This window comes from Acinonyx jubatus, chromosome B2 (assembly GCF_027475565.1).
Source record: "Acinonyx jubatus isolate Ajub_Pintada_27869175 chromosome B2, VMU_Ajub_asm_v1.0, whole genome shotgun sequence".
Taxonomy (NCBI): Eukaryota; Metazoa; Chordata; class Mammalia; order Carnivora; family Felidae; genus Acinonyx; species Acinonyx jubatus.
Window position 1 is genome coordinate 74,555,963 of NC_069385.1, and position 23,301 is coordinate 74,579,263.

The following is a 23,301-nucleotide window of genomic DNA, read 5'->3' on the forward strand; positions in this document are numbered from 1 at the left end:
CCTTGATTGGCTATTTTAAGGCTGGAAAAGGGAGCAGTAATTAGTCACATAATTCTCAATAATTCATCAAAGAAAGTAAACAGATGGGCTGCAAATATTCATACAAAAATGAAGATGAGAATTGGAACAGAGAGAGAAAAATTATATTCCAAATGCTCTGGTTCTAATTACCCAGAATGAATGCTCCAGCATATCAGTTGAGGTGTCAGAGAGGGAAAATCTGATGAAGAATCCAATCTTTTATGGTCTAGTTTTTAGTATGGAGTTTATTAGACATCTGGTTAAGTTTGCAGGCCTTATATTGATTTTTTCATGTATTCTTAGTTTATTTCTGATTTTCAGTGTGTGGACCTCAATGTGTGGTCTCTTTAAATACCAAATAGAATATGATGTATGGGAAGAAGATGCTCAGAAGAAGACAGAGACTAAGGGGGAAATAACAGCTCTACTAGATAAAACAGAAGCAAGAAAAAAAAATCCTCTAGGAAGAAAAAATATCCACCTGTCTTCTCCTATGCCAAAATGCATTTGGTTAACTTGAATCAAAAGCCTCACTGATAGTGGTGTTCTAGATAGCTTCCTTCATCTGAGTCAGTTTGAGTCTGTGAGGAGAAACAATACAAGTAATATATCTGAATGTTACTTGGAGGGGCAGCAGTGTAGAGGGAAAAAATGCTGATAAAGTAAACTTCTCTCCTGGAAGTAGATATATTTCTATATGCATGTAACATCTGGATGCTAAAACTTGGCAATGATCTCTTTAGCTATCAATCCTGACTTGTTTCCTAGAGAGAGGGCTTTCTTCAGTGTTTTGAAGGTTGGTGTGGACCTAGGTCTGCTTTGTCTACTCCATCTCTGTATGTTTTTTGCACCTTTGCTTCCTATCCTATCAAAATTCACCCTCCTCTCCCTCCGCATTGATCACCTCATCACCAACATTTCCACCACCACTCCTCCTCCCCGCTCCTCCTCTTTGTTCTTCTTCTCCTTCTCCTCCTCCTCCTTCTCCTTCCTCCTCCTCCTCCTTCTTCTCCTTCCTCCTCCTCCTTCTCCTTCCTCCTCCTCCTCCTTCCTCCTCCCCCTCCTCCTCCTCCTCCCCTTCTTCTTCTTCTTCTTCTTCTTCTTCTTCTTCTTCTTCTTTTCTTCTTCTCTCCTCCCCCTTGCCTCCATCCCCCTCCCACTCCTCTTTCTTCTCCTTCTCCTTCCCCTTCTCTTCTTCCTTCTCCTTCTTCTTCTTCACCACCACCACCATGCAGTGGGTTATCTATTATGGATCATTTAAATTCTAATTCCATACTGGCATTTGAGACATGGAAACTGATGGAGAATTACATAGGAAATAAAACAAAAATTTTTATTTTAACATTTAAAGCAAAACTACTGATGAATTTTTATACCAATTTAAGGATTAAATCTCCCATCAGCTGTTTAATATTTTACCTCTAGTATTGCAAGCATCGTATATAAGCAAAATTACAACCCACCAGTGTATAGCAACTTTTTAACATATTTAGCTCAAGCCTCATTAAATGGTAAATACAGTCTCTCCAACTTACAAAAGAAGTGAGGAGGGGAAAGTTGGACCTTTTTAAGAAAAATTGTTAATGTTTATTTATTTTTGAGAGAGAGAAGGAGACAGAGCATGAGCAGGGGAGGGGCAGAGAGAGAGAGAGGGAGACATAAAATCTGAAGCAGGCTCCAGGCTCTGAGCTGTCAGCACAGAGCCCGATGTGGGGCTCAAACCCACAAACTTCAAGATCATGACCTGAGCCAAAGTCAGATGCTTAACTGACTGAGCTACCCAGGCACCCCGGAAAAGTTGGACCTTTAATGCTGTTAACAATGATATTTGTATTTATTTGTTTATAAGATCTTTTTGAACATTCAAGCTCTCAGCCCATCCATGCATAAAGTCAGTATGGTATGGTGGTTAAGACCACAGGTTCTGGAGTTGGATTGCTCAGGCTTTTCCAATTATTAGATGAGTGAATTTGACAAGTTTTTTTTTAACCTCTCTATGCCACCATTGTTTTATCTCTAAAATGACCATAGTGGTTGTTCATGACTTGTGGGGCTATTGTGAGGATTACATGAGTTGATGTGAATATAGTATTCAGATATACTCCTGGCATTAAAGACCTACATGTAAGACATACTTAAAAATGTATAATTGAAGACCAGCCTAAGAACTATTTAAAATTACCTTACTCATAGTTTTAGGGCATTTCTTTGGAACTTCCTCTAGTGGCCTTTTTCCTGTCCAAAAGGGGAGTTCATACTTGTTCTAGAATGCTGATGCTAGGAGCTTCTTAGCAAGCAGCACTTTTTTTTTTAAAGAAATGCTTTATAAAGTAGTCTGTCAGTTTGAAAATCATTAGGTATTCCTTCTAGAAGTCAGAGACCACATTCAAAGCAAATTATATGCATGTTTCTTAAAAGTGTTAATGTGCTAATCTGTTTGTTCCCTGATCTAGGCAGAATGCCATAGTATTCCACATGAGCAGAATACCATAGTTCTTGAAGATTTCATATAAATATTACCCACTGTGTTTCACATTTCCAAGTGTTATACTTCCCCATTAAAGTCAACAAGCTGGAACTGGCATTGGGATAAGTAGAATGATTTCACTTCAAGTTACAGCCCCAAGTCCTTCTAATAAGGAAAAGTTAGCTGATTAGGCTATTAATTCTTTGACTCCAGTAAACATTTTGATTCTGTGTTATAAAAATTAAAGCCTTGCTTACAAGACATAAATTTTCTACCTTTCCCTTGGGAAACATCTCTAAATTTTTCTGGGGTTCACAGATAGTGCTGTTAAAATAAGGAAAGGGAGAAGCCATCCTGGAGAAGCCAGACAGAGTGTACTTTTGATATGATAGACAGGGAATGAGACAGAAACAGTGCCAGAGAATGAGGTGAAAAGCTGCTTTGGTTATACTCAAGAAGTATTGCGAGGTAGAGGGATGGATGTAATCGGACATGGGAGATGAACTTTCCCTCTTTCATGGCTGCGTGTCTTATTGTACTGTACTTTTATAAGCTGATGAATTTTACTACTCAAAATGATGTTGACCTTCTGACCTTAGCTGAAATCAGGAGATTCCCAAGCATTCAGATTTTGCACAACTTCTCCAATTCATGTTCCCAGTCTTAAGTAAATTGTCGCAATTGCATGTGCTCAAGTTTTTCTTCCTTTTCCTTTTTTCCCTCCCTGCCTCCCTCCTGCTGTCTCTCTTTCTTGCTCTCTCTCCTCCCTTTCCTAGCCCCACCACTTTCTCTTTTGGTTTGGCTTTCCTTCTTATTTTATCCAAAACAACTCACCTCTTAAAAATAATAATGATAATTTATGCACAATTGTGTTTACAAGGTATTCAAGGGAGCACGATGCTACATGTTATACATGAGGGTTAACAATTGAGCCATGGGTTAGGGATTTAGACATGCCCATGTGCCCATTCTTGGCCAAGGAAATCACTTTTGCTTCAAATGTACTACAGTACTCTATAATCTGAAACTTGCCATAATTGACATGCTTGCATTTGGCCTCAGGGCTTGTTCAAAAGTGACTACATTTTCTTGCTCTCTACTCAGTAGGAAGACTCCATATTCCTTTAGACTTCTTATAGTTATGTGGTTTCACTACATTGCTAATAGTGTCCTCTCCTCTATTAGAAAAAAAGTCACTAAGTTTCAGGAAAAGGAGCTAAATCAATCATTTACAGTGTATTGCCCCTCTGGCTTTATATGAATTATTTTAGGATTAGGGTTTATTGTTTCTACCTCCACTAATCATCTATGTTATATTTGAAATTAAATAAATGTTGAGGGGTGACTTGGTGGCATGAATTGAAGTTAGTCACAAGCCATTGAATAATTGGTGCCAAAGACTCATATGCTGGTGGGCCCAGGGTCTCCTTACTATATTCCCTCCACCTTATCTTGACTACTGATGATGTTTATTTAATAGGACTTGCAATTATTATGTTTTATTCTGACTATAAAATCAACATAGATTTTTGAGAAAATTTGGAAAATCCTATAAAGCAAAGAGAAGCAAATAAAAATACTCATAATCTCAACATTCAGAGATAATACCCTTGAACATTTTGGTGTTTTTACTTTCAGCTTTTCTTTTATACCTCTTACATTTGTAACCAAATTGGAGTCTCTCACTCAAGTGTGGCTTTATGTCTTGGTTTTGGTGAGTTAGCATTATGTCATTGATAATGACATCAAACACTCTTCAAAAACACTGTTTTTTAAGATGCCTTCAGGTTTGTACTATGATTCTGTGTATCAATTTGCAGCGATTCTGAGTCTTTCCCTCTTGGTAACAATGCTGGGATCAGATTCTGTCCTTTTCAGTCCTTCAGCCTCCCCGCAGCAGGAGGCAGCTGGGATGGTAAAACTGAGAAATAAGCATCACCAGAGCATGGTACATCTTGGTGCATTCACAGCCTTTGTCCCAATGACCCATCGTCCAAAAGTAGAAGGATCCTGGTTTGCCCCAGTGATGAGGCCTATGCTCTAGTCTTTCAGTTCCAGGTTGCCAAAGAACGAAATCACAGAAAACCCTCATTCTATGGACCTCTCCGGCCATCCCCACCTCACCTTCTGCAGGTTCTCCCTACATCACCTTGTTGCTCACCCCACACTCTTGCACACTGTTTCCCCTTCAGGACATGTGCTTCTTCCCTCCTGTTTTTTCCTTTCTGTTCACTCTTTATGTCTCAAAATCTGTTCCTTAATGCCCTTCCCAGTTCACCACAGAGTTAGTGGATCTTTCCCCTGTCTTTCATAGAAACCTCTCCCTCTTTCTTTTAGGTAATTCTAGAAGTTGTTTTATTGTTTCATATTTCTGTCTCCCTCCCTCTCACCATGTTTGACACCCATAGAATGAATTCAGTAAGTGTTGAATGTTTGTAACATGGATAAATGAGTGAATAAATGGTCCACTCTGGAGTTATAGGAGGAGAATTATGCTATGTTTGCTCAACACAGTATTGTATAGGATTCCCACATCAAATGGAAAAACCACTTTTGAGGTGCTTACAAATCCACAGTAAATATCCTATTTGAGTTAAATACATCCATTCAATACTGTCCACCTCTCCAACCTCTCACTTTACATCTCAGTATTCATGTGCCAGTCTTTTGTGGCTTCTTTCTCCTTGCTATGCTTCTATGCTCTACAGGGCATTTGCACCTGCTGATCCTCTATTTAGAAATCTTGTCCTTTTCTTCCTTACCATGTTAATTTCATCTTATCCTCAGATCTCCCACCCTAGTGTTCACTTCCTTAGGGAAGGCCTTTCTCACCTCCTTTACCGCTACTAATGAAAATAGTAAGAGTGGAGGTAATAGTAGCTAGCATACTATATGACAGGCACTGTTATGAACATTTACACTGATTATCTCATATAATCCCCCACAGCAATCCTCTGAGACAGGGACCAGCATTAACTCCATTTAAAAATAAGGAAAAGAAGCCCAGAGAAATTAGGCAGTTTATCTAAGCTAACATAGCTAAAGCATACTGAGCTTTATCTTCTTCTTCTTCACAGTATCTTCTTCATAGTTCCTATCACAGGTACAATTTGCCCTTCATCCACGCAAATTGTTGATTGATATTTTTGTAACCCAGAATACTGAAAGCTCACTAAGGTACCTATATCCCTAGCTCCTTATATAACGCCAGAGGAAGTTTAGATAATCAATAAATATTTGCTGGAGGAATGTATTGTTTGGTTTGATCCAATATTTCAGGCTAGTATTGATAGGGAATGCTCCTGTTTCTCTGTAACCGTCAGAAGGGAATTTGAACAGCACATGTTAGCATGCAATCTTTGAATTAGACTTCTATTTCTCACCGTGCCCTCTATAATGATAGAGAGAGACTATGTGTGACGACATAGGGACAGATGATCTCACAAAGACATCCCTACTAACCACACACCCCTCTGGCCACAAAGTATGTGATTTCAGTCCCAGCAGCCTAATATCTGGTTAGTGATGGAGCACGTTGCTGCACATAATCCTGAAACAATATATTTTGTCATTTTAAAAAATGTTCTGCAACATGTTTTCCTTTTGGCCCAGTGGCAATGTTATATCATCCTCCAGGAATGTTGCTTTTGTATCCAAGGGCAAATTTGGCCTAGAGAAATGTTATCAGTGGTTCACCAGAGGTTTAATTGTATGCTTTGAATGGCAGAAGAGGGGAAATCCTAAAAATTCAGGTTAAACCTATTAAGCTGAACATCCTGGTTTGGGTTGGCTGCCAAAATACACTGTGATAAGAGTTTCAAAAGCTAATAACAGAGGGGATTAAATTGGTGTCCATTACAGATTTGTGGAAAGCTTTTTCTTTGCATTAAGACTTAATATCTGAACTGAGTAAGGTTTTCACCCTTTAATTTTTTGCTTCATTTGCCTATAGTTGTCACTTTGGCCCATGGATCCAATTTTCTTCATAGTGTCTTGCCATCATTTCTTCATCAGAAAATATGGTGAAAATTCGAAGTAGCAGACTCTTCTTAAGAGCCTTCATTTCCATATGGGAAGCAATGGAATGGGGAAAACAGGACACCAAATAAACCATGTTTAAAGTTATAAATTATTCATGGGTTACAGTTTTCCTTGAAAATGAGATGTTGCTTCTTAATTCCTCATTGACAAATCTCTTTGGGGGCTGTGTCTCTACCTATCTATTGTGTCTAAGTTCTGTGGCCAGTGAAGTGGATGCTTTGCCAAATTGTGTAGGGCGTCTAGCCCAAACATTTTCCTGTAATGTACAATTAATTTGGGAGAGTTTTGTTTCCCTTTGCACTTTGCTATGAATCTTTAAAAGCCTACAGTATAACACAGGCTCACCTAATTGCAGAAGTGTTGGAAACTTAACCATGTTCTCTGAACTTTGAATAATTTTCTAGGCAACAGTCTCTGCACACAAAATAAGTGAACTAGCACATTTTAAGGGACATCAATGGCTTGAAATCAGAAGATCTGGGGTCTGTTCCTTATGTTGACAAATGTTTTGGACAATCTTGGGCTAATCACTCATCTCCTGTTTCTAAAGTATGGTGTATAATCCCTAAGCTGCCTTCCTGCCAGTGCTGAGTTGAAGCAATTAATGTCATTGATTTCCAACTTTCTTGCCACCAAGAGTCATTTTATTAGCTCCTCCCTCAGTACTGTCATTGATGTCATGGAAAGACTTTTTTCCCTTACCTTATATACTGTATTTTAAAAACTAATAACTGATTTCCTATTTTAATGAATGAAAGGCATATTTCACTAGAATTCTAGTAAGAACCCAGAGGACCTTGATGTTTTAATTAGACTATAAAATATTTCTCAAGTAATGGTATGGTTTCCATTTAATGTGGTTAAACAGACTAACATTCAAATAACTAAACAATTCATAGATACCCCTGTGATTTCAGGGTCTCCATATTGAGAATGGCTAAGTAGAGAGCAGTGAGCCTTTGTCAATGAGTGCAGAGTTTCTTTAAATTCTCAATTTTGAACATAAGTGCATTTTTAATTATTTCAGTCCTAGAGGTGAGGAAAAATGTCACTAGGATGAGGTGTGGAGACAAAATGGTAAAGTCATTCAGGTGGAATAGTCAGTCACACAATATTGTCAGAAGCTTCCAGTGCTACTTGTTACCTACCATGTGACATCTGTGATCATGACAAGACCACCAGATCTGTCAGAGCCTAGCCATGAAGTTATGAGATCTTTCTGTAAGGGATATAATGTCAGAGACTATTTTTTTCAGCACTCTGATGTTGTAGGAAAAGTCTGTGATTAAATTCTGACTCCATCAACTTTCGGCTGTGTGAATTTGAATGAGCTATATAAGCTGTCTCTACCTCAGTTTCCCAGCTGTAAAATGGGAGTAACTACCTCATAGAATTAAAGTCAGGTAATAAATGTTGAAAATCTGCCATATCATAGACATGTAACAGACATTCTGTCTTTACGCCATTCTTACTAATACATTACATGGGACAGACCAGGCTGTTAGTCACAGATCCTTCTTTCTAGGCTTTACAGTACAATTATAACCTACCAAAGAGGTGATGAAGGCTTTGACAATCCACTTGGAGTAGCTGTCAATGACTAAGTCTCCAAATAGCTGAAACAAGTTTATCAAATAATCAAGGTGGCTGTCATTCCCTCCCCTTTTAGAGTTTCTTATAATACATATACTTCAATGAAAACTTTGGCAAGCATTCGGAAGCTTTTAGACCTCAGAAGGGCCAGGGCTGATCGCCATCACTCATAGTAAGCTCCAATCCTCCTCCAGCCCTACTTTTGTTGCTCTTCAGGGCAGGAAGAGAAGTGTGTCATATGCTGGGCTCAGCTACGTCCAGGCCCATCTTTAGAGCAAGTCTCCACCAAGAGACACTGAATCTGGGGATCTCCCATTCACAAAGCTAAAGGATGGACATTTTACGACAATGCTGGTTAGATGCCAGACAAACAGAAACAAAAAATAAGCACAAGGTTTCTTAGACAAACAAGCCTTGTCTGGTGAGCATGTGGCTCGACACAGAAACAAGTGTCCTCCTTGTCCCTTCGATGGAGGGAGCAGCTTCAGTGCCATCGGCTCTGCAGAAACCTCACTGACTCAGAAAACGGAAGAATGTGGCCAGCAAGAAACACATTTTCAACAAGCTGAGCAAACATGGCTTTGACGTCAGGGAGGGAGTATATACATGGGTAACAAAGGAGACGTGCACACATGGGGATTTTTGTGGTACCTGGGCGGCTGCCCAGAGCACTAAATCCTGGAGTTGAGAATCCCTTTGAAGACCCTTCACAACGCTTGGGAATTTCAAAGAATATCATCATAACTCAAAAAACCCTCCAAATGTCATTTTACCTTGTTCTTCTGCCTCCCCGTTGTGCTGGCTGTCCCCAGTGACAGAATGCAGCCCAGCCATTGCCTGAGGGAGGGGGTGGGTTGCCACAGATGTGCACATCTGGATCACCTGCTGCTAACCCATCAGGCCCCAGCTTCCCTGTGGCTTTGGCTTCCACATGACATTTCTGGGGGGTGGCCTCTTCTCTGAGGTAACTGAATCTGTTAGAATGAGGGTTTTAACTATTGATTAAAACATTAAACATTAAAACATTCCATAATATTCAGGCTGACCAGTAAACTACATTTGGGGGGATGGAATCTTCCTTGTTTCCTCATATGGGAAAAGCAACTCTTGGATTGTAGTCCTTATAATGTATTTGAAAGTGGAGAATCCTTAGCAGGGGGTGTTGGGAGATCTAAAGGAGTCTTTCCACATTCTCCTATTATATAAGTAATTTCAGCAAAAGGCAATTTTGATTCTCACTCTAATTCTACCTTCCCTCTGTGGGTTTTCCACACAGTTCCTCTAAATACAAAGGGAAATCCAATATCTACATGGTGACTTTCAACCCTGTCCTGCCGTATTGGGTTCCCTTGTTTTTAATCATTAAATAGTGAGTATACAATGACACTGCACATCTGTTTCTGGTCTGGGAAGATCAGTAAGGATGGGGTGATTGAGAGCTACATTAGGTGAAGCAATTACAAAGAAATGTTAAAAAGTGGAAGTGTACCATTTCCCCCATTTTATCTAATACATCCAACATCTGGGACAGGATGACGTGAAGCTCAGTTGATGTAGTAGAGTGGGGGTGGTGACTTTTGGTGGTGCATTAAAGTTGAGCAAATGGTACACTCTGCAATAACCTAGCTGTAAAGATCGCCTGCTGGGAGAGGTGTCTATGAGTGATGGCAAAACCCATTGGAATTTGATGGCTGAGTTTGCCCCTGTGTGACTTTGAATATGTGATTGCTTCTTTACGTTTTGTCTTTTAAAACAATCTGGCATTTAATTACAATTTGGCATTCCCCTTTGATGATTTTCCTTTATATGGGCTTCCGCCTATCTAAAAGGGTCTAGGTAATGTTTTAAAGCACCAGACTTATTTCCAACAAGTAGCTTAAGCACGAGCAGAAACTGGCATATTAATATTAAACCCAATGGAAATGCAATTTTTTAGTTTGAAGAATAAACATATGTTGGGAATTGCATAAGTCAAAGTCCTCCAAGCAAGGTTAAGTTGCTCTTTAATACATTGAGTGTACATATTTAGAAGTCTGGGGATTTACAATCCGCGAGAGGACTATAACTTTCTCTTTTTCTGATTTGGTGTGTGTAAATTTGTAGTGCAAGTGTTTCATTTCTCTAGACATTTGCATTTAATTTGCTGCTGATTTTAATGTGAAAAAAGGAAAAAAAATTTAAGGTAAGGAAATCATGTTCCAGGATGAATGCATTACGTTTTGAGGACTATGCTGAGTTTTTTCAGTTGTGTGTTGTAACAAAGCTGTAACCTCAGGGAAGTATATGTAACACCCTGCTCAGAACATCTAGTTTGACCTTAAAGTATTTCCAAAGATTCCAAATAGTCAAAGAGCCCCATGCTGCCTTAAAACATAATACTCCATCTCGATCTATACCTTCTTTCATTTTTTAGAAGTACAGTCTGCCATTTTCAACCTTAGTTCTTATGATCCTTTTTCTAGATCACAGCTGGCTTCCCCTTGTGATAAGAATGGCAACATGTATAATTTTTCCTTTGGTCTCTCACTTGTCTCTTTTGTACTGTTTTCCTTTTTTTTTTTTTTTTAACTCACCACTTCGAGAAACTTAAAGAGGGAGGGAAAACAAATAATTAGAAGAAAGTGGTGTAATGCTGAAATGACATTTAGGTTTGGGGGACTTACAGACTGCCTTTGGGAAAACCTGGAAATCCTTATACATTCAAGAGTTGACTCCAGAAAGATTTTTTAGCTATTAGAACCAGTCCCTTGGAGATGGGTCTGGCAGTGACCCAAAGACAGAAATCATAGAACTTGTGGCATCTTCTCTAGTTTAAGGCAGCACACACGGTGGAAGTCAGACCTGCAGTCTGTCAGGTTGTGCTAGTGTAGGGATTCAGGATGTGGCCACTCTGGGCTTCACTAATCAGACACGCTGCACACAGGACAGCCTATCATGGGGTGAGGATAAAAATAGAGAGAAAAAGGACACATTTCTGTTGTTGCTGTTTACAGAACCCAATTCCTTGGTCTTCAAAGGTCTTAGCCTCATAAAGCTGTAGGTTGTTGTTTTTCATTTAATCCCCCAGAAGAATGTGGAGGGGGAAATATTACAAACACCCTCTGCTTTGGCATTGTTTGATTTTTTTAAAAAAAATTAATAAAAACAGTTCCTAGCAGCTGGTTGAAACAATTATGCTCTTCACAAAAGCCTTTGCAGATGACACCGAATGTTAAGAAAATAATTCTTTCAATTAGTGTGTGGCCAGTGCACCTGTGAACTAGAATCATCCAAGGAACCATATCCGCGAATGTCAGTAAGAACAATTCAGGAATTCATCCCCTCTGCCTTTTTCTATGTCCACGTTCACACAGATGTTAATCCTGTGGTGCAGATGCTGTAAGGGCCGCCCACCTCTAATCCCAGGAGCATGAGAATCATGAGTTCAGATCAGGAAAACTATTAATTTCTAACTGTCTGCTATCAGTATCACTTCTCCTTGTTTTTAGGGCTGCTTCTTTTTTATGTCTTTCTGAAACTGTAACACGTAATCCATTGGTTCTTGTGCAGAGTTGGCTTTTGGGTACAGTGGCAATTTACCACGATCTTATTCCTCAAAAACATTTATTGAACACCCCATGTGCGCAGCATTGTGTTTGGTTGTAGGGATATAAACGTGAATAAGACCTAACTTCTGTCTTGGAAATGCTTATCATTTTGCTTCAATCAGCTGTAGTTCTATGTTATATCATATCACTGTCCTGTGTTTTTCAGGGTTCCTTTTTGGTCTGTGGGAGTAAACGGGAGTTTTGCCTTGTGTATTAATTATTGAATTGCTAGGTAACAAACCATCTCCAAATTAATGGCTTAAAACAACTATGATTTCTTAGTGCTCACGAGTATATTATGGATGGGCTTGAGCATTGTGCTGACCTGGCCAGCTCGGACGAACTTGGCAGGGCTTACACTGTCATCTGTCATCAGCTGATGGTTCAGTGGGGACTGACGCAGTCTAGGGTGGTCTCACTTCCACGCCCAGTGATTGGCTGGCTCTTGGTTGGAGTGATGGGGTTGACTGGGCCACATTGTCTCTCATCATCTGGAGAGCTAGCCCAGGCTCATGTGAAGAGTGATGACAGGTTTCCAAGGAAGCCAGCAGCAGCATGCAAGACTGCTGAGGACTTAGGCTGACAAATGGTACAAAGTCCCTTCCTCTGTATTCTGTTGGCCAAAACAAGTCATAAGGCCATTTCAGATTCAAGAGCTGGAAAGTCACATAATAAAGAGTATGGATGCGGGACAGAGTGAAGAATTGGACCTATTTTTGCAACCACATCCTTTTTATTCTTTATGATGGTCTAGAAAGCAACCTGTCATATCCTTACACCTTATTGAATTATATGAACCTTGCCCATGAATCAGTTTGTCTCTGACAGTAACCTGGATCTACCTTAATGTGTATGCATCATCATCTCTAAGGCAATATTATAGATTAGGAAAAAATCTGTGTTAAAAAAGAGGGTGAAGGACACGTTGCAGAAAAATTTCTCAAATCTTTCAATATGTTTGTGTGCCTGTGAATGGTTTTTGCATTTCCTAATCTTATTTGATCGTATCTTCAAGGGGTCGCGTGTGATCCAAGGATCAGTTGGCGGAAAATGGTGTTTCAAGTTGTGTTTCCAGTCTTGGGCATTCACCTATGAAGTGCAAGCTGTGGCAAGAATCAACCTTCTAGATCAAAGGGATATAATGACAAAAGAAAAGGACGAAGGTAAGGGAGGGGCATTTACACTCTTGGAACACCCAAACTTCCCCAATGAGGGAGTAAATGCCTCCATGTGGCTTCACAGCATCCTCAAATGCCTGAGAGGGAAATCAGACCCTCTTCTCCTGCATGCTTGCTCAATGCCACGCTACTACTGGTCAGTGTCACAGTTGAGATCCCACGGCTCCAGCTAATGCACAGAGTGGATGGATGTTCAATACAAGTAAGAGTTATTTGGTATTTTATTTTATTTTAATTTCAGAGAGAGAGAGAGAGAGAGAGAGAGAGAGAGCGAGCATGCATTTCAAGCAGGTTCCACACTCAGCACAAAGCCCAACATAGGGCTCAATCCCATGAACCTGGGATCATGACCTGAGCTGAAATGAAAAGTCAGATGCTCAACTGACTGAGCCACCCAACCCAGGTGCCCCAAGAGTTGTTTTGTTTTTTAAAAATTTCTTTCGTAATAAAAAGATGAGACTCTTGATTTTAACAATTAAGCTTAGTCGTGATACTATTCGCACCTATCCTAGTGACGCTGGACAAACGATTTACTAATTCTGGCTTCAGTGCCCCTAGTTGCAAATTAAGACACTTAGATTAATTAAATAATTATTATTATAAGAGAAATGTGTTAATCACTTACTGGGTTAAGTTACCAGGCTCTTCCAGGTACTAAATCATTAGTGAAGACCATGTTCCTACCTTATGTCAGCACTTTTTCCAGGAACTGGTCTACAGAGAAGTCTTCTGTTCCTACGAACTGCCATTTTAAGGGAGGTAGGAGGTGTCTGACTAAGAAAATGTAAAACACTTATGAATGCAGCTACAGCTTTTTGTTGTTGTTGTTCTCATGGCCCCAAAAGTTACCTGTCACATCCCTATATCTTAACTGTGTTTCTTTTTTTTTTTTTTTAATTTTTTTTTAACGTTTATTTATTTTTGGGACAGAGAGAGACAGAGCATGAACGGGGGAGGGGCAGAGAGAGAGAGGGAGACACAGAATCGGAAACAGGCTCCAGGCTCTGAGCCATCAGCCCAGAGCCTGACGCGGGGCTCGAACTCATGGACCGCGAGATCGTGACCTGGCTGAAGTCGGACGCTTAACCGACTGCGCCACCCAGGCACCCCTCTTAACTGTGTTTCAACTAGTGAATTAAATCAGGGAATATGACAGTGACCTGGGGGGCTACTTTTCTATTACGAGGTTGGAAAAGCCATGAGGAAGTGGCTGTTAAAGAACAAGAAGCCAGTATGCACAGTCAGAGAATTTCCAGGAAGGTGACACAAGATGCTGGCTCCAGGGGAGTTTGAGAAAGTAAAAGAAAGCAGCAAATGTGAGTAAGGGCAGAGTAGACAAGGCATCAAGGGATGGCCTGAAGAGGCTGGTGTGAAGACCTGGGGCTAAATCATGGAAGGTTCTGGAAGCCAGATGACAGCATTTGGATTGTATCCCAACTGCCTGGGAAGCCATCACAGGTTTTTAAGCATGGGAGTGGTATGATCTTATGTATGAGCATTAACTGTATTAACCTGTCTGTTGTAGAATGCATGGATTACAGGGGACAAGAATGGAAGCAAGGAGATCATCCCTGGGCTACTATAGTGGTTTAGGTGGGAGATGGTGGCAGCAGGGTGGCTCGAGCAGAGGTGCAGAGGGGTGAATATACCTGGGAGTTGTTTCAGAAGTGAAGTTGAAAGGACCTGATGAGGATGCATTAAACCTGAGGAGTGCAGGAAAGAGAGGAGGTGAGGATTATCATTCAATTTGGAGTTTTGAGCAATTGGGTCGAGGTGGTTTTATTTGCTCATGGAGGTTGAGAAACCGGCAAAAAAGAAAAAAGTCTGCTTTGACCACAGTAAGGGTGTGTGAAGACTGAATGTTCCAAAGTGGCCACCACAGTCTCTTACAATGTGATCTTGCTGTTTGCCCTGCAAGAAGTACAATGTAATTCCCTTTCTATGAATCTGGGTTGGTCTTAGAGACTCCCTTATAACCAGAAGGTAGTGGAATTGATGCATGACTTCCAAGGTTAGGCCAGAGGAGGCTTTGCAGAGGAATGCAGACCTCTGAAAACAAGGTCCAGCTTTTTCCTGGCTTCTAAGAGAGGGGACTTGATTGGGGGCTGTGGCTCCCCTTGCCTTACCAGGGCTTGACAGGGACTGACCCTCAGAGCAGCCTTCCACCAAGGAAACTCTGGGGCTGGTCAGCTCGCCTCAAGCCCCATTCCCTTGCTGCTGTCCTCTCCAGACCACTATCCTCTCTCCCTTATCTGCATGATGCACATCTCCAGTCAAGCCCCCATCCTATGGGCCCCCATCCTCTGCCACACTCACACCCCACTCCCACTCAGCCTGTCAGTTCCCCTAGCCTGCCCTGCCTCTGTCAAACTTCCACCCCCACCTCTTGCTCTGGGTCTTTTATTTACTAAGAGCCTTTTCTGAATATGTATTCTACACCCTTCTCACCTTAATCGGACCCGATTTTCCCTCTTGACATCATTTGCCTCCATCTCAAGCATGGGGCCTGACTTCTTGGGTACCCAGAACTCTGTGCTAGAAAGAGGGGCCAAAAGGGATCCTGCTTCATCTGCCGCCCCCTTGTCCTAAATAACCTCCCTTCCTCCTCCACCAGCCTGCACCATGTGGCCAAGCCATCTCCCTCTTGCCCTTGGCAAAGTACATCTTTGGACTGGAAGACCACCTCCATACTCTTTTGGGGTCTCTCTCACAGTTTCTTCTATACCCCATATCTTTTCCTCTTCCTAGGCAATTTCACTTAAAATAATTTTACGTGAGCACTATTTTTTGAGGTGGAAACATGGCGGTGAATAAAGGTGCTTCATTCTTGCCCTCACGTAGCTTATAATCAACTTCGGTGTCTATATTCATATTGATTACTTACCCAGATAGCTTGCGCAAAGCCATTTAATAGGAGCTAAAGAAAGTATTTGATTGTAAAAACTGTGTTTCTTCTTTTTGCATTTGTTCCAATACACATATATGGAACACGTATATGCTTATATAGACTGCATACTCCCTTGTCTGGGCCTCTGTAGCCCTTCGACCATTTTCCTATTTATGATGCTTTTGTTACTGTGTCAGTATTTCAGGTATGCATCTACTCCTAAAGCACACCCTGAAGAATACCTTGAGGGCCAGAACCATGTCTAACTCACCTTCCTTTTCTTTCCCACCTTTGCTTAGTACCAATAATGGTTCAGTGCATCTAAAATGACTGTAGCCTTTGCTGACCAATATAATTTATTTTATGGATTATTACAAAACTATACTTAAAAGTGAAAGGTAAAGTTATTATCAATGTCATGCTGTTTCTATGATAATAGAAAGTCCTCTTATTAACACATATTTTGCACATAATTTCTCTCTTAGGTGCAAAAGCAGACGATCATGGCCTCAGTAGCTAGGGGTTGTTTCCAATACTCTTAGAAAGTTAGAATCAGCTCCAAATAACGCTTTCTGGCGATGCCTACTATTTGAGTGTGTGTGTTGGGGCGGAGTGGGGGGGAGAGCTGGGGAGGGGAAATGATAGACATAAAGACTTTGGGCAAATTCATGTTTTAAAAACATGATATATTTGCTGACTGTATGACATTTTTGTCCCATGGTTTACTTTTATTTACTTTGTTATTGTTTCTTATTCCCACTGAAGAGGGAAACACTCAAGTTGTACTGAAGAACCTTATGGGTGAGGCAAGGTCTTCAGTGGGAAGCTCCTTTCTCAGCTCCTTTGTACCGTCAGGGGGTAAAATCTACCTTTGCCAGCTGGGAACGCAGCCCACAGCTCTGACAGAGAGGCATTGGAGGGTGTGATCTCCCTTTGGAGGAAGTATGTTTCACGTGTGTCTTGTCCATATCAGAGAGGAACGTAGGGAGGCATGTAGGCGTGTGTTGGGCTGCCTAACACACCTTACCGTGAAGGATCTTTTTTACACCTGTCTCCACTTACCTGAGTGTCAGAGCTGGGGTTTATTCTAGGTTCTTCCAGTGGCTTTGCTGAGGGCCCGGGAAGGAGGCCTGAGGTCGATACACTGTGAGGATCGTTTGGTGTGGCCATGTTTGTATGTGTTCACATGTGTTTCTGTGTGTTGAATATGAGTGCTCTGTATCCTTGCCAGAGCATCCGGCAAAACACAGACATCTCCATGGAAAACTGTATCTGATCTTTGAAGTTTTCTTCATGGTTCGCAAAACCTATGTGGGAGTTTACTGATTCTTGACATCTGAAGTTTGGGCAGTGGTCCTAGGGTCTTCTCATTAGTAATCCCACACTGGAAATGCCATTATTAAGTGAAGACAGATTATACCACCCGAAAACCGCCATGTGTCTCTCATTTAGCTTCTTGCAATAGCATCGCAGTTAGGATAAATGGCCCAACTCCTTCTTGGAGCTGCCCTAGAGAGCACCAGAGCCTGTCTTGGTGGGTGAGAGAGTCTCATCCTTTACCTCTGGAGCAGAGCACGGACTGAGTGATAAGCAGATTTCAACAGAAGTAAAAACCACCTCTCCCAATCTAAATCGCAGAGCTCCAATCAAGGACCTTGATGACAAGTGAAATTAAATAAAACATGAGCGATGAAACACTGTAATATGTTTACGGTGAGCTAGTCCAGACAGCTGATAATTAACTGTTGCCCAAACAGCAACTTGGCAGTGGATGGCTGTAGCCAGGACACAAAGCAGTAGTGAATTGAAAGTCCTGGTAAAGATCTTTGTATCCTTGGAAGGAGCATGTGTCCTTCAACAGGAAAGCTTCAAGTGCATAGGCTACCTCTGGGTCTGGATTCTGATCCCTTGTTGGTTTTTGGCTCACACATTCCAATCTGCCGTGGTAATGCTGTTTATGCTGGGCAGTCCCAAAGCAAATGTCTCTGTGTGTTTTTTTCCTGGACTACCACCCACAGAACCTACAAAATCTGAAAACAAATAAATGCAGATGCACACAATTTAAATAAGTTAAAAAACATGTTTTTATTATCTGCCTAGATTCTTACACTTAAAATAGTTTTGGTTTGAATCCTCTCCATACCCCTGTTTTTGCTGAATTTGAAGCAATACTGCAGAGAGGAAAGACAGTATTTAGAAAAGGAAACCGATTCTTCAAATGAGCTGAAATCAAATTCACATATAATAAGAAGCCAAGAAACTAAAAGGAGGCCTTGAAGATCCCTGGACTGTTTGCAATCTCAGCTTTCTTATCTGTGAAACGGAGCTTGGATCAGATGACCCTGTGGTTCCTTAGCTCTTCTGCTTCATGGACTATTATTGGAATAGTATTCAAAGAATGCGCACAAGTTAAAGCCAAACACGTGTGATTTCAAATGTGATTCAGAAATAGAATGAGTGATCGTACAATATAACCCCTAATCCAGATTTCCCCCATGCTTCCAGAGCTGTGTACATAGAGGTGATAGAGCCAAATCTCAGAAGGCCAGAATCTGGTTGATCAGACTTTTCAATTGATGACACGCTAATAAGGATGGGGCTGCTTTGCATTATATTAATTTTTGTCCTTATTCCATTCTCCCCAACCTCATCAGTACCCATTCTTCTGTATGTCCTTGCAATCCAACTTCCATTTATTTCTATAAAATGTGTACTCTTGAAAAATGTATAGTATTACTATGTTTTTTAAAAATTTCCATAAGGAATATTTGCTACAAATCTGTTTTACTTCTTTAAGTTATGCTTCAGATATCTATGAATGTTGATATATACATCAAAGATATATGTGTGTATATACACTTCTCAAAATGACTCTCATTTCATTTAAGAAGAGTTCTTCAGACCACAGACCAACAATCATCCCTTTGAGGTGGTGGCCATGGGTGCCAAGAGAAAAAGGTATCTTGGTCTGGGTCAATGGCACTAAAAATGCTCATTTCCCCAGCTTGCCATCCTTACATGTTCTCCTCTCATCTCTTGTGACATTTGTTTTCTTCCCAGTCCCTGGGGATTGTCTTCAAGCAGTTGATTTTAGGGATTTGCAGAGTTTGTAATGTGATACTACTTCTCTTTTGTCTGAAGGCTATTCCTCCAGGGGAAAAGCGGTGATTTCCTAAAAATCCGTGCAAAAGTGAAGAAAAGCTGTGTGTTTCTGGTTGTTGTTGTTTGCTACAGTGCAAAACAAAAATAGTGAAGAAAAAATACATCTCATTGCTTCTGATCACTGCATAGTATTCTGTTCATTGCATGTATGCCCCATTTTATTTATTCATTTCCTCATTGATGGAACTGCAGACTGCCTTGATTTTCACCCATGACCCTGCAAAGGATATCTTTATACAACTCTGTGGGCATCTGCATGGAAATTATAACAGGACAATGTACTCAGGAATAGAATCGCTGAGTCCTAGGGTATCTGCATATTTAACTGCACTCACTGCTATGAGACTATTCACCCTGAAATGAGTTCAGACATCCATCAGCAGTCCATGATGGTTCTTATTTCCACACACCTTTATATGATTTGGCTTTCCAATACTTGACAGTGTGATGGGGGTAAATAGTATCTTATTGCTGTTTGAATTTGCATCCTCTAATTACTCTGGGGGTTGAGTATCTGTTATAGATTTGACAGAAACAATGCTGTGTTCACCACACCATTCTCTTTTTCTAGACAAGTGGAAAAGATACATTTTACAGCTTCTGTTATAATTATTACAAAATGTTTGTAATACTCAAATTATTTGTAATATTTGCAAATCATTAACAATTTTCAATAATTTCGTAAATTTGTAAATTATTACAGTTACAAAACTTCCATTACATGTATGTTTACATAAATGAGTCTGGGCCATCCCAATGTGATGGGAGTGTGATTAATATTAACATTTGCTATTTTCTGGGAGATTCTTACTTGGCTTTTCTTCTCCCTCCTCTATATAATTGTGGGTGGGGGGAAGTGGCAAGCCATTCTCAGTCTTGTCTTAAGGAATGTACCATTTGCAAGCATCACATCCTGACCCAGGGGTTGAGAGACCTGACAATATAACAATATATTATAACAATGTAACAACAACATAGGGGCCCTCACTTTACAAAGTTTCAACCAAAACTTGACAATGAGCTGTATGAGAAAATACATTATTTACTAAGGTTTCTTCCAGTTTAGGAAATCTTTATGATATTATACTCAGATTCAGGGAGGAACAACAGTAGTGAACTGCTTTCAAGGAAGGGCTATCCAATGGTATCTGAAGTTGGCACTGGTGTGTAATCAGATTAGTGGTTGCAGCCTTCCTTAGAAGCCAACAAGGAGAAACAATCTGGCTTGGGCTTTACTAAAAATGCTATATTTATAATGCTCTGTCTTAGAAATTCACTCTTTAGAAAAATTATGTTTATTCTACGAAGCATCAAAATTTTAGGAGTAAGGAGGTGTGATCACATGTGAGCAGTTATTCAGTATTTTACCCCAGTGGATATGCAGCCCAAAAGGTTTCTTGAGTAAGTTTCACTATGTTAAGAAATAAAATTTTATCTGTTTCTGACAGGAGGGAATAACAGTCTTACCCTTAAAATAACACAGTCCATTGTATTTATTTTCTTGGATACACTTCATTATCCAACATCAGGCACATTTCTTTGCTCTAGGGGTTTATGATGCAACACATGGCCCTTGATTGCCTTATTGTGCACAGCTGCCAATTATTATTTTGTTCCTGTTTAAGAATTTGCGTTGTCTTTGGTCTAAAGCTGGGCATCAACAGAATTACTGGAGTGAATACACAGTGTATTTTTAAAAGATTCAAAAATATATATGGCCATAATTTTAGTTATTTCCAAAAGAACTTCCACCCCTCCCTGCCTCACACCCATATTAAATTGAGAGAAAAAAAAAACACAGTCAAACTCTTAAACTTGAGTTTTTTTCAGTTCCTCAAATGTTTACACCATGAGATTAATACAGTTATTTACAGGGTAGTCTCCAAAGTTGAGTGCAAAATGCCCGTGGGTTGAACAAGCAGCCCAGTGGAAGTGGAACAAGCACTTCCCAGTGCGGGAAGAAAATGTCAGGACTTCTCATCTATTTTTTAATCTAAAAATTAAGAAAGAATTAAGTATTGCTAGTATTTACTGTTGATATTGGCCCCTTGCTTTGTCTGCCATGGTGCCGTGAGCAGGGTTTCCTGAGGGAATGGGGTGTCCACTTTTATTATAAAGTTTGGGAGCGCCTGGGTGGCTCAGTCGGTTAAGCATCCGACTTCGGCTCAGGTCATGATCTCGCGGTCTGTGGGTTCGAGTCCCACGTCGGGCTCTGTGCTGACAGCTTAGAGCCTCGAGCCTGTTTGGAATTCTGTGTCTCCCTCTCTCTCTGACTCTCCCCCATTCACACGCTGTCTCTCTCTGTCTCAAAAATAAATTAACATTAAAAAAATTTTTTTAAGTTTGAACTGGACAAGTTCTCACAAAATGGACAAGGAGCTTGAAGTGATTTTGAGAAGGAACAGTAAAATGAAGATGGCACTAATAATTCAAGCACTGGCAGGTCTAGTGCTGATCAATGCCTAGTGCCTAGCCCCAGTCCTTCATTAGGTTGGTCAGATTGGACAGGAAGGTGACAAAACTAAAAATTACCGAGAAGACTATTCGAAGGGTGGATTTATAGGCATTCATATTAATGATGATCCTACCATGAGCATATATTGTACTTTGAAATATAGAGACCCTTACAAAGGAGCAAAGGACCCTCAGACATTTACAGATCCTTGGTAGCTGACCTCTTGGCTGGACTCAACACCTGCGTTCCTTTGCCTTCATCATATCTGTTCATTGTCCCATCTGCTGGCCGGGCACTAATACTGTACTTTATGAAACCTAGGTGCCACTTGACTACAGTCAAGGTCATTTCTATGCAAGGGGACTGGGTGTGGAGTGTCAATGAATCACTGATGTACCTAGAAACGGAAAAACAACTAGAAATTTCATGATGGGCAATAGCACCATCTTAAATGCAAAGGTCTGGCACCATTAGCTGGTACTGAAATTTTATTAGGGGCATAGAAAGGCACAGAAACAGAAAAGTATGATATATAATACAATCTATGCCTAAAATGAGCCTCAAAATATTTTTCAATCATATAAAAATGTTAGGTGATAAGAAAATATTGTGTCAATTTAATTGGTGCCATGTTTTCTCCTTAATGGGGCATAAAATAATGATGGAACTTAGCTGTAATGAAATCTAGTAGTAATTCTACATGTCTTGCCCTTCATCTCTGAAGTGAGTGGGAGACAAAATTCTACACCAATTTTTCACAGAAATTGGCTTAAAGTCCTTACAGATTTGGTGGAAGAAAATAACCTCAACATCCCATTACTGTTTCTTTCCAATTAAAGTACTAGATTTTATATGTCCTATTAAAATATTCTCTCTCACCAGATAGCTCTTTAGCTCCCCCCTGCTTCAGAACCCCCAACATGGTCTGTCAAAAAGTCGTGTGGGTATGAGGTATAATAAGAAAAGTATGTGTAAGGAGAAATGAGAGCTGACAACTGACATGCCACCCACTTCCCACTAAATGATAGTGGTTATTTGCCAAAACCATGGGGATTAAGTCCCTTACATAACCTTTTATATCACCTTTAATAAACATGGCATACAAATCACAAACAGACCTCAAACAAATCATTGTAATGCCCTTGAGAGTTGCAAACACTGATTCATCCAAAGTTTAAGAAAGTTTTGGTGATAGCGATGTGTTTTAATGTGTTCACCTCCAGACCAAAATTCCCTTCTTCCTGGATTAAAACTGTTCCACGTTTAAGTGGGTACGGGTAAGTAAGAACATCAGATTTAGTGGAGTGATTAATGGTATAATAAAAAGCTGGGTACCAGTTAGGTTGAGACATTAAAATGTTACTTTTTTTTTCAGTATCCCCAGAGTAAGAAATTCCAGACCAAAATCAAGGCTGGACAGCTTCATGGATTAGCATCTATTAGATGTTTCATACCTGGAGCTTATACCGTAAAGTAGCATGGTCAACACACCAGCTCTTACACTAGCATAAGGACTACACCTGCATACTCTTGATTTACTTTAATGTTTTCTTTCCTACCCCAAGACTGGAAAAAGCACCAGTTTTGAGATTGTGTCTGATTTTTCATCCCTTGTGTGTTCCTACAGCTTTTTCCTTCTATGAGTCTTTAATAAAATGGCTGAACACATTTACTTTCTTTGTTCAAATTTGTCTCATTTTTACCTTGAACAACTTTCTCCGTAAGCAAGATCTCTTTCTAGCCAATCCCAGAGAGGAGTTCTGTGTATAATAGATAAACTTGGTCCTCTAAATCTCTTAGGCTTTTATCAATAGTGCACACTTGGCAAATTGTATGTTGATACCTTTGCGTGGCACGCATGTCTTTTCTCCTTGGTTAAAACTGAGAGCAAACTGACAGCAAGAAGCCTG

The 23,301-nt window shown here is 40.3% G+C and overlaps 1 long non-coding RNA gene across 1 annotated transcript; it reads left to right on the plus strand.

Moving 5' to 3' along the window:
* The first annotated feature begins 4,911 nt into the window (after nt 1-4,911).
* Nucleotides 4,912-23,063, plus strand: LOC113598778 (uncharacterized). Its single transcript, XR_003419494.2, has 2 exons — nt 4,912-12,872; nt 22,767-23,063. It is a non-coding gene; the product is annotated as an uncharacterized LOC113598778 (long non-coding RNA).
* Nucleotides 23,064-23,301: the final 238 nt, after the last annotated feature.